Genomic DNA, 9,717 nt, shown 5'->3' with positions numbered 1-9,717 from the left:
TCTTACTGTCCCAAAGTTTCTCCTAATGTTTAGGTGGAATCTCTGTCTCTGTGTCTTGCATCCATTGTGGTGTCTCTTTTTCTCTGTAGCAGCAGAAAGCAAGCTTGCTGCATCCTCAATGCGACCCTTTCCAATATTTAAACATGGATATATTCAGTGTTAATTTTCTTTTCTCCAGGGTAAACATACCCAGCTCTCTAAGGTGCTCCTCATAGGAATTGATGGTTTCCAGATCCTTCACCATTTTAGTTGCCCTCCTCTGGGCATGTTCCAACTTGTCAACATCCTTTTTGAATTCTGGAGCTCAGAACTGGACACAGGATTATTCCAAGAGGTGCCTGACCAAAGCTGAAAAGAGTGGCACTATTACTTCCCTTGATCAAGAAACGATACTTGTATTGATGCAGCCTAGAATCACATTGGCCTTTTTAGCTGCCACATCACACTGTTGGCCCATGTTCAACTTGTGGTCTACTAGGAGTCCTAGATCTCTTTCAAGCATAGTTTAATTGTGATAGCAACATCCTGTAGAATATTTGAATTTGTAGTTTAGTGAGGCACTATTGCTCTCCACTTTATAAGGATTCCAAATACTGCATTGTAAACTGCCAATTGTCAGAAGCAGGTTCTGTGGTTCATCCAGAATGGTATTGTGGTTTAGGGGGGATTGTTAGTAGTTTAAATGCTAGTAGTTTTAAGTAGTTGGTAAGGATATTGGGGCCTAGAATGGCTTTGGGGAAGGGAAGCAGTTGTGGAGGCTATTAACTGCCTGGTCTGTGAACTCTGGGTGGCAGACATGCCCCAGGGGGGAGAGGCGCATGTGAACGGTGGAAGAAGAAGGCAAGAGGTACCTTTGCAGCCGGACTGGTTAGGGGCTGAAGGGGAGGAAAAGGGAGGAGTGTGAAGGTAGTTAACAATGGAGGGAAAACGTTTAGACACTTCAGAGACAGCTTAGACTTATTAATGGACCCTTCTGCCTGGGTTTCTCAATAAACCTTTTGGTGAAAGCAAAGGACTTTTTAATTCTGAAACTAAGTTCCACCCCCAGATATCTCACCAATGCTAGGATTTTGTAGGAAGACAGCATGGAGATTACCAGTAACTCATTTCTCATTGAAATGGTAGCACATCTCTGGGTATGTTTCCTTTTTTGGCCCTCTTCCAGACTTTTGAGGTTCTGCTTCACTTCCCAAAAGGGATGCAATGGGATACTGAGGCACAAAACTTTATTCCTATTTTAAGGCAATACAATGTGCAGTTGCCCCTGAGATCCCCAGGGGGCCAATGTGACGCCCCCAATCCCCAACAGTAGCCCATCCCTGTCTTAGAGATGTCTTAATACTGCTCCCTGGTGCTTGATCCTCACCAAAACAGAAGTCCAGGTCCCAGCCCCCTTGCTTTGCCTTTCCCAATGAGTAATTTGTATATGGATTATCCTGCCTTTCTCAACAAATGAGTCTCAAAGTGTCCCTTTTATGCATCACATAAATGGGTGTGTGTCTGTGATAGAAAGCAGGAGTGGATGTGAAAAACAGAAAGGCAGGAAAGAGATGGTGAAGGTGAAATACTGAAGCAGTGGAGAAGGGCAAGAGGAAAGGTTGGAGAGCGGAGGGAAAAAGGGAAGGGGATCAGGCTTTAGAGGTGGATGAAATGCACAGATATAGGATGGAGGACACCTGGCTGAATGAAACTACGTGTGAAAGGGATCTAGGAGTCCAAGTAAACCACAAGTTGAACATGAGTCAACAGTGTGATGCAGCAGCTAACAAGGCCAATGTGATTTTAGGTCGCATCAATAGAAGGATTGTGTCAGGATCAAGGGAAGTAATAGTGCCATGGTATTCTGCTTTGGTCAGGCCTCACCTGGAATATTGTGTCGAGTTCTGGGCACCACAATTCAAAAAGGATGTGGAGAAACTGGAGCATATCCAAAGGAGGGCGACTAAAATGGTGCAGGATTTGGAAACTATGAGGAACGACTTGGCTAACTAGGGATGTTTAGCCTGGAGAAGAGAAGGTTAAGGGGTGATATGATAGCCCTGTTTAAATATTTGAAGGAATGTCAAGCTTGTTTTCTGCTGCTCCAGAGACTAGAACACGGAACAATGGATGCAAACTGCAGTAAAAGAGATTCCACTTCAACATTAGAAGGAACTTCCTGACAGTAAGGTCTGTTCGACAATGGAACAAACTCCCTCTGAGATTTTGGTGGTGTCTCCTTTCTTAGAGATCTTCAAACAGAGGCTGGATGGCCATCTGTCAGGGATGCTTTGATTCCTACATGGCAGAATGGGGTTGGACTGGATAGCCCTTGTAGTCTCTTCCATCTCTATGATTCTAGGCCTCTGGGAGCCAGGAGGGGGAGGCAGGAGCAAAGCCAGGATTTCCTAGCTCTGTGCGGAGAGAAAGGGACCTCTGGGAAGGGCCAGGAGAGGGGCCTTGGGGATTGGGAGACAGCCACCAACCTCACAGATTATACTACTACTACTACTACTAATAATAATAATAATGTTTTATTTGTATTTACCCGCCTCTCTCAATGGAGCAAGGCGGTATTACAACCGTAAATTAGCCACAAAACAACAATAGCATCCAATTTACACACAGTAAAACAACAAAAACACTTAAAACCCAATTTGGGACAAATAAAAACATCATTTAAAATGTACAGTTGTGATCAGAAGTGGGATTTTCCCTTAAGTTCTTTACAAGAGGTCAGCTGGGTAAGCCTGTCGGAAGGGATCCGTCTTAAGTCCTTTCTTGAAAGCATCCAAGGTGGTGTTAAGATGGATCTCCTCCGGCAAGTTGCTCCATAACTTGGGGCCATGGCTGTGTATGCTCTGTGAGAAGTTGTTCTTAGCCTGACCTTTGGGTAATCTAATAGATTCTTCCCAGATGTTCTGAGAGTGTGGGACGGATTGTGTAGGGAGAGGCCTTCCCTCAAGTAGCTCAGGCCCAAGCCATGTAGGGCTTTAAAGGTAATAAGCAACGCTTGGTATTGCGCCCGGAAGCTAATTGGCAGCCAATGTAGGGAAACTGGTGTTATATGGTCTGACCTAGATGTTCAGGTGACCAATCTGGCTGCCACGTTTTCAACTCACTGAAGCTTCCAAACTTGGTACAAAGGTAGCCCCATGTAGAACACTGAACTTAAGAAATGAACTTGAAATCAGGCCCTTGTTTTCATACATATTAAGGGTTCCATTTAGCAATTATGAGCAATGTCTATGAAGAGAGGAAAGGGTATCACAAAAATTCCTTTTTCTCTATTGTTTCTTTTCCAACCTGAGCTTGCTTAGCTCTGTGCTTGATTCCAGAGGCCCTTTGTCACTCAAAATGCTGGAGTCTGGGGAGGAGACCCACAAGTGCTATGCTTTTAGGGGAATTTCATACTTAGCTCAAAGGAGAGATTGAGGCAACAGTGACCTTGGGATTCATCCCAACTATACCAGGCCCAGAAGCACACAGAACTCCAGAGGCATTTCAGATAGGTTTTTGTGTTTTATTTAGGGGAAAAGCAAAATACATGCACGCACACACACATATACAAATATAGGTGTTCACACACCACATGCAAGAACTAGGTAACAAAGGTGGGAGTGGTAATTGTGTAAGGCTTTGCTAATGGTAATACGTTACCTAGATGGATCTTGATTCCAATTGCTGAGGGTCCAGAATGGGGAGAGAAGTCAGTAACTGCTATAGCAAGTGAGGCTGGTGAGTGTAGTGAGGTGTTTAGCAATGTAAACCAACGGAGTGTAAGTCTGCAACTGGACTGATGCTGAAGAACAGCCAGTTGGGGCTGATATTTATACTGAAATTGTTGCTTGGGGGCAGAAACCGAGCATTCAAAAAGGTTTAAATTGCTTTAGGATGTTTCCTGGGTGGGGAAAGAATTGTCTGAAACTGAATTAAATTAAATGGGTGCTTGGTGGAAATACTTCAGCCAAAAAGGATTATCACACCGGCTCTCAGGTCCTTCTTGGCTCTGAATTCTGGTCCCATTCAAAGCCAATGTAAAGCACAGTCTGAAGGCGACACTCCCAGAGTTCAATAATAACATAGCAGAGTACAGTAGCAAATCTCCAGATATAGGCATTGGCAATGCATTAACCACTTTCCACACATAAAAATAACTCACAGCCACAGTTGATTTCCTCCAAGTCCTTGGAGGTTCTTTAGCCTGAGTTGCAATAGAAAACAAATATGTACCAGCTCTCCTCTCTGACTTCCATCAACTTCACAATCTCTTGTACACACAACTCCAACCCACATCAATCCACATGTGAGCTGTATACTGTATTGGTTGTGAGTCATCTCCTGGAGCTAAACAGCATGAAGCATCCTCTGCAGTCAGCTTGCATCATGCCATGTGCTCTGACTCAACACTCTATGGCAGTCTCACAGGAAATGATGCCACTTTTCAATCAAAGTATTTTTACATATATATATTGGAATATTTTTAAATGCCTGACTATCTGCTTCCACTGATTTCCTCATGACAGTTCCCCTTCAATTTCTTCTTTGGTAGCTCTGAGTAAGGATACAGTCATTATATGGATTTGGGGCATCCAGAACAGGGTCATGCTCAGGTCACTCACACCAACATTATTAATTTAATCTCAAATAGGGAGGGATGAACGTGGGGCTAAATCTTGGGGTAACCCTTTCCTCTCTTAACACTGAGATTCAGTCTTGTCTGTCATTGTCCTCCTTTATAGAAGAATTTGTCAGTCACGAGAGAGTCCACACAGGAGAGAAGCCATACAAATGCCAGCATTGTGGGAAAAGATTTTCTTGGAAGTCAGTCCTAGAGATGCATCACAGAGTCCACACAGGAGAGAAGCCATACAAATGCCAGCATTGTGGGAAATGTTTTTCTTCAAAGGCACACCTAGTGACACATCAGAGAGTCCACACAGGAGAGAAGCCACATAAATGCCAGCATTGTGGGAAATGTTTTTCTTCCAAGTCATATCTATTGGCACATCAGAGAGTCCACACAAGAGAGAAGCCACATAAATGCCAGCATTGTGGGAAATGTTTTTCTCAGATGTCACACCTATTGGCACATCAGAGAGTCCACACAGGAGAGAAGCCATACAAATGCCAGCATTGTGGGAAATGTTTTTCTCAGAAGTCACACCTATTGGCACATCAGAGAGTCCACACAGGAGAGAAGCCATACAAATGCCAGCATTGTGGGAAATGTTTTTCTTCCAAGTCATACCTATTGGCACATCAGAGAGTCCACACAGGAGAGAAGCCACACAAATGCCAGCATTGTGGGAAAGGTTTTTCTTGGAAGTCAAACCTATTGGCACATCAGAGAGTCCACACGGGAGAAAACCCAAACAAATGCCAGGATTGTGGGAAATGTTTTTCTTCCAAGTCATACCTACTGGCACATCAGAGAGTCCACACAGGAGAGAAGCCACACAAATGCCAGCATTGTGGGAAATGTTTTTCTTTGAAGTCAAACCTAGAAAGACATCAGAGAGTCCACACAGGAGAGAAGCCACACAAATGCCAGCATTGTGGGAAATGTTTTTTTTTGAAGTCAAACCTAGAAAGACATCAGAGAGTCCACACAGGAGAGAAGCCACACAAATGCCAGCATTGTGGGAAATGTTTTTCTTTGAAGTCAAACCTAGAAAGACATCAGAGAGTCCACACAGGAGAGAAGCCACACAAATTCCAGAAATGAACTAACATTATATTTATCAAGAAGCAAAACAAAGAATATATTTTAAATCTTGTGGTGATAAGAAAAAGCCCTTGTGATTTCGTGTGTTAGGTTTGTGTGTCCATATGCCTGTTTATGTTTTTCAATTATATTTTGTTATTTTGAGGTTTTATTTGCCTTTATTATAGCTTATTGCTTTCGTTTATAAATCTGAGTCGGGATCATGGTGGTGGAATAGGTTAGTTAAACAGAGGGGTGGGATTGGCTATAGCTGGTTAGAATAGTTATGAGAATGATCGCATTTGGAATTTGTGGGATGTTGGCTGAAGAAAGTTGGGGACAGATATTAACAGAAAGGGCTAGTTTGTGGGAATGGCAAAGGGGGCCTTGTTACCTGTGGGGCATAGACTGTGGGAATTGGAGGTGGGGACCAGGTTTGGACGAGTGTGATGTTTTAGGTTTTGGGGTTTTAATGTTTGCTTTGGGGAGGGCAGCTCTGACTTAAAGACTGAATTTCTGATTATGTGTTTGAAATAAAGTTTTTGTTGTTTCAACACACTGGACTCATTGGTGTACAGAAATTCTGCATTTGCACAAAATGTACCCTTTCTTCTCTCCTCAGCCCTCAGCTCCTTTCCCAGCCATAAAAACAGAGGCAAACACACATATATACTCAGAGAGACAGAGCTATATGTACAAAGCAGAGCCTTCCCAGCCTTTCCCTCCTGAGTCCAGCTCCGCAGCTTGGGCTCCATTCCGGAAGGAAGGAAAAAAGGCCGTAGTCCTTCCCTTCTTCCAAAGGCCGACAATGGAATAAACAGCAGCAGCAGCAAAGGCCTTACGATCCCTGCGCATGCTGAGAAGGGGTCTTTGGGGCATCTGAAAGGAATGAAAGTGCCAAGGGAAGAGAAGCATAAAGGGACTGCTGAAGTGGGGGGGAGGGGGATTTGGGACCTGTTTCAGGCACCTTCCTCCTGGAACCCATTATGAGAGCCTTCCACAGCTAACTATGATGCATTAAATGACTATTTCACAGATAATGTCTCTCAGATAATAGACAAATTGGACGTCAGCATTATTGCGGAGGCTATAAGTGAGGTGTCCATGAGTAAGATCATACTGGATCAATTTGAATCTGAGTACTGAGGATTTGGCCAAGCTCCTTGTAAGTGTGAAGAGGAGAACTTGCCCTCCCAACCCTTGCCCTTTTTATATCACCTGAAATATATCATAGATACATCTCTTAGTTAGGGCTATTTTCCATCATGCTTAAAAGAAGCAGTGTTACGGCCGTTTATGGAAAAGCCCTCCCTAGATCCCTTGGACATGAACAATTACAGACCGGTCTCCTGTCTTCAATTTCTAACCAACATAATTTTGAGGATAGTTGCTCTTCATGTCCAAGCAGTCTTGGATGAAACAGATTATCTGGACCCATTTCAAAGTGGCTTCAGTATGGGATACGGAGTTGAAACTGTTATGGTTGCCTTAGTAAATGATCTTTGCTTCAAGGGGGGGGGGGATGCAACTTACCAAACTTTAAGCTGTATTATTATGCAGCTTGTCTCAAATGACTAGAATGATTCAAATTAGAAAACAAGACTTTATTGAATATAGAAAAAGCTAACCTGAATCTTGGTATACATGCATATATGTGGTATACAAAATCAAAAGATAATAATACTTTTAAACATCATGTTATAAGAAGATCATTGCTTAAAGCATGGTATAAAATGAGACATTAATTTTGGGGGTCATTGCAAGAAGCCTATTACAATAGAACAAAGGACAAAGATACTCCATGGCTAAGATATGGAGATTTAATAAACAAAACACCAGAAAGAAAATACAATATGAAATCTATGGAAGAACTTAATGAAAGAGGAAACATGAAGGATTGGTTTTTATACAACTAATTAAACAATCGTTTTAAGGCAGATAATAAAGCTCCTGAGTTAATGATGGATAACAATGAAATAGATAAAATTATGATGGACCAAAAAGGTAAACACATTTTCAAATATTATAAACTATTAAAAGAAAGATCTAGAAGATGAAATTATTAAACACAGCATGGTAAGATGGGCACGTGATATAAATAAAACTATAACTATAGAGGAATGGGAAAAATCATGGAAAGGACCAAATAAATTCACTCTGTGCCTAAACTATAAAGAAAATGATATCAAAATGTTATACAGGTGGTATCTAAACCCCCCCCCCCCAAAAAAAAAAAAAACCACTAGATATACAAAGCTGGCAATACTAAGTGCTGGAAATGCGGGGAACCCGAGGGAAGCTTCTTTCATATTGGTGGACATGCATTAAAGCTCAAGGATTCTGGCAAAGGATTCATGGAACCGTCCAAAACATTCTTGATATAAATATTCCCTTTGAACCACATTTATTTTTACTAAATATAACACACAACATAAAGTCAGTAAAATACAATAGAATTGTTTTATATATGGTCTCATGTGCAAGGATCTTATTTGCTCAAGTTTGAAATCTACAATTAATCCTTCTATCGAAGATTGGTTGATTAAGATACATGAAGCTAGAAATATGGATGTAGTATCTGCCTTACTAAGAGGGAAATCAAAAGGATATTTAGAAATGGAATGGAGTTGTCTTAAAACATTTGAAGAAAAGGGTGATAACATTCCATTAAATCAATAGGTAGTATTTGGTCGATATTTGGTAATTTAAACGCTATCATGGGAATATCTCAGTATAATAAAAAAAATTTGAACATAAAAAAAAGGAAGACCCACATCCTTGTTGTGGGGAGTGCCACACACCGAGTTGTATAGCCACATTCTGGCTGCGCCTGGCCTTGCTGCAGGTGAGCCATTGACAGTTCGAGGGTGGCGACACGCTCCAACGCTGCAATGGTCAAAGGAAGTGTTTAGACTTTGCTTGTTGTTTCTTGCTCCCTTCACCTTTAAATGTAGGGGCCATTCAGACTACATTTTACCCTGGTTCCCAAACCGGTTTAAAAGTTGGAAGTTCACACTCGCTTCGATTTTAACACAACTCGATCAGGGGCTTGCGCAAGAGATCCAGGGCAAATCCCCCTTAGCGTGGTTTTTCTGAAAGCGGACTATGGACCCTTTGTTTTTGGAAATAACCGGCTCTTCCCTGCTGCCGGCAAATATGAACTCAGCCCCGGTCAAGATCGGATCAAGTTCAGGGGGTAGATTCCCTCGATTGAGGTAAAGGGCAGTAGGAACTTGTTTCCAGGGAGATTCGATATGGGGCATCCGAATCTGCCCAGTTCTGTCCAGGGCAAATGAGTGAGTGGGAATGGGGCCTTTGTGAAGGTGGGGGGACTTACCTTCCTGGTGCTGGCCCTCCAGGTGAGCGATGCATTGGGCAAGGAATCCCTCTCCTCATCGCCTGCAGCCTCGGTTCCACTGGAGGCAGGGCCTCTTCTCGAGCATCATCTGGAACAAGGAACCAGAACAATGGAGAACAACAGATGCATGTGTGCATGTGTGTTTGTGCATATACATAGATGTATTTATGAGGAGGCATCTCTATGTAAGTGCACTGAGACTTATACCTTTATGAGCCCACATATATACAGATAGATAGATGGAATGTTTCAAGTCTATAGATGTTGCATACAACACCCATAGATACATCTATACATACCCATAGATATCTGCCTGAATGTCTGCATGTGTACACACATGTGCTTTATATATATATATATATATATATATATAGAGAGAGAGAGAGAGAGAGAGAGAGAGAGAGATGCAAGTACATGTACACATATATGTTGGATCATATATATATATATATATATACACACACACACACACACTACACACACACACACACACACATTTATATGTACTCTTCTACTTGCGTACAATTTAAACATAAGCAAATGCATGGAGAAATATGTGAGTATCTATGCATGGACATGGATGCACCTGGTCAACCTCAGCCTGTATATATAATTGTAACTGTGTCTATGTTTACTTCCGGTCATAACAGCATAACTGCCCTGTGATTACTGT

The sequence above is a fragment of the Sceloporus occidentalis genome, unplaced genomic scaffold (assembly GCF_023333645.1).
Source record: "Sceloporus occidentalis isolate IW3139 unplaced genomic scaffold, rSceOcc1.0.p SCAF_39, whole genome shotgun sequence".
Taxonomy (NCBI): Eukaryota; Metazoa; Chordata; class Lepidosauria; order Squamata; family Phrynosomatidae; genus Sceloporus; species Sceloporus occidentalis.
This window is presented reverse-complemented; position numbering follows the sequence as displayed.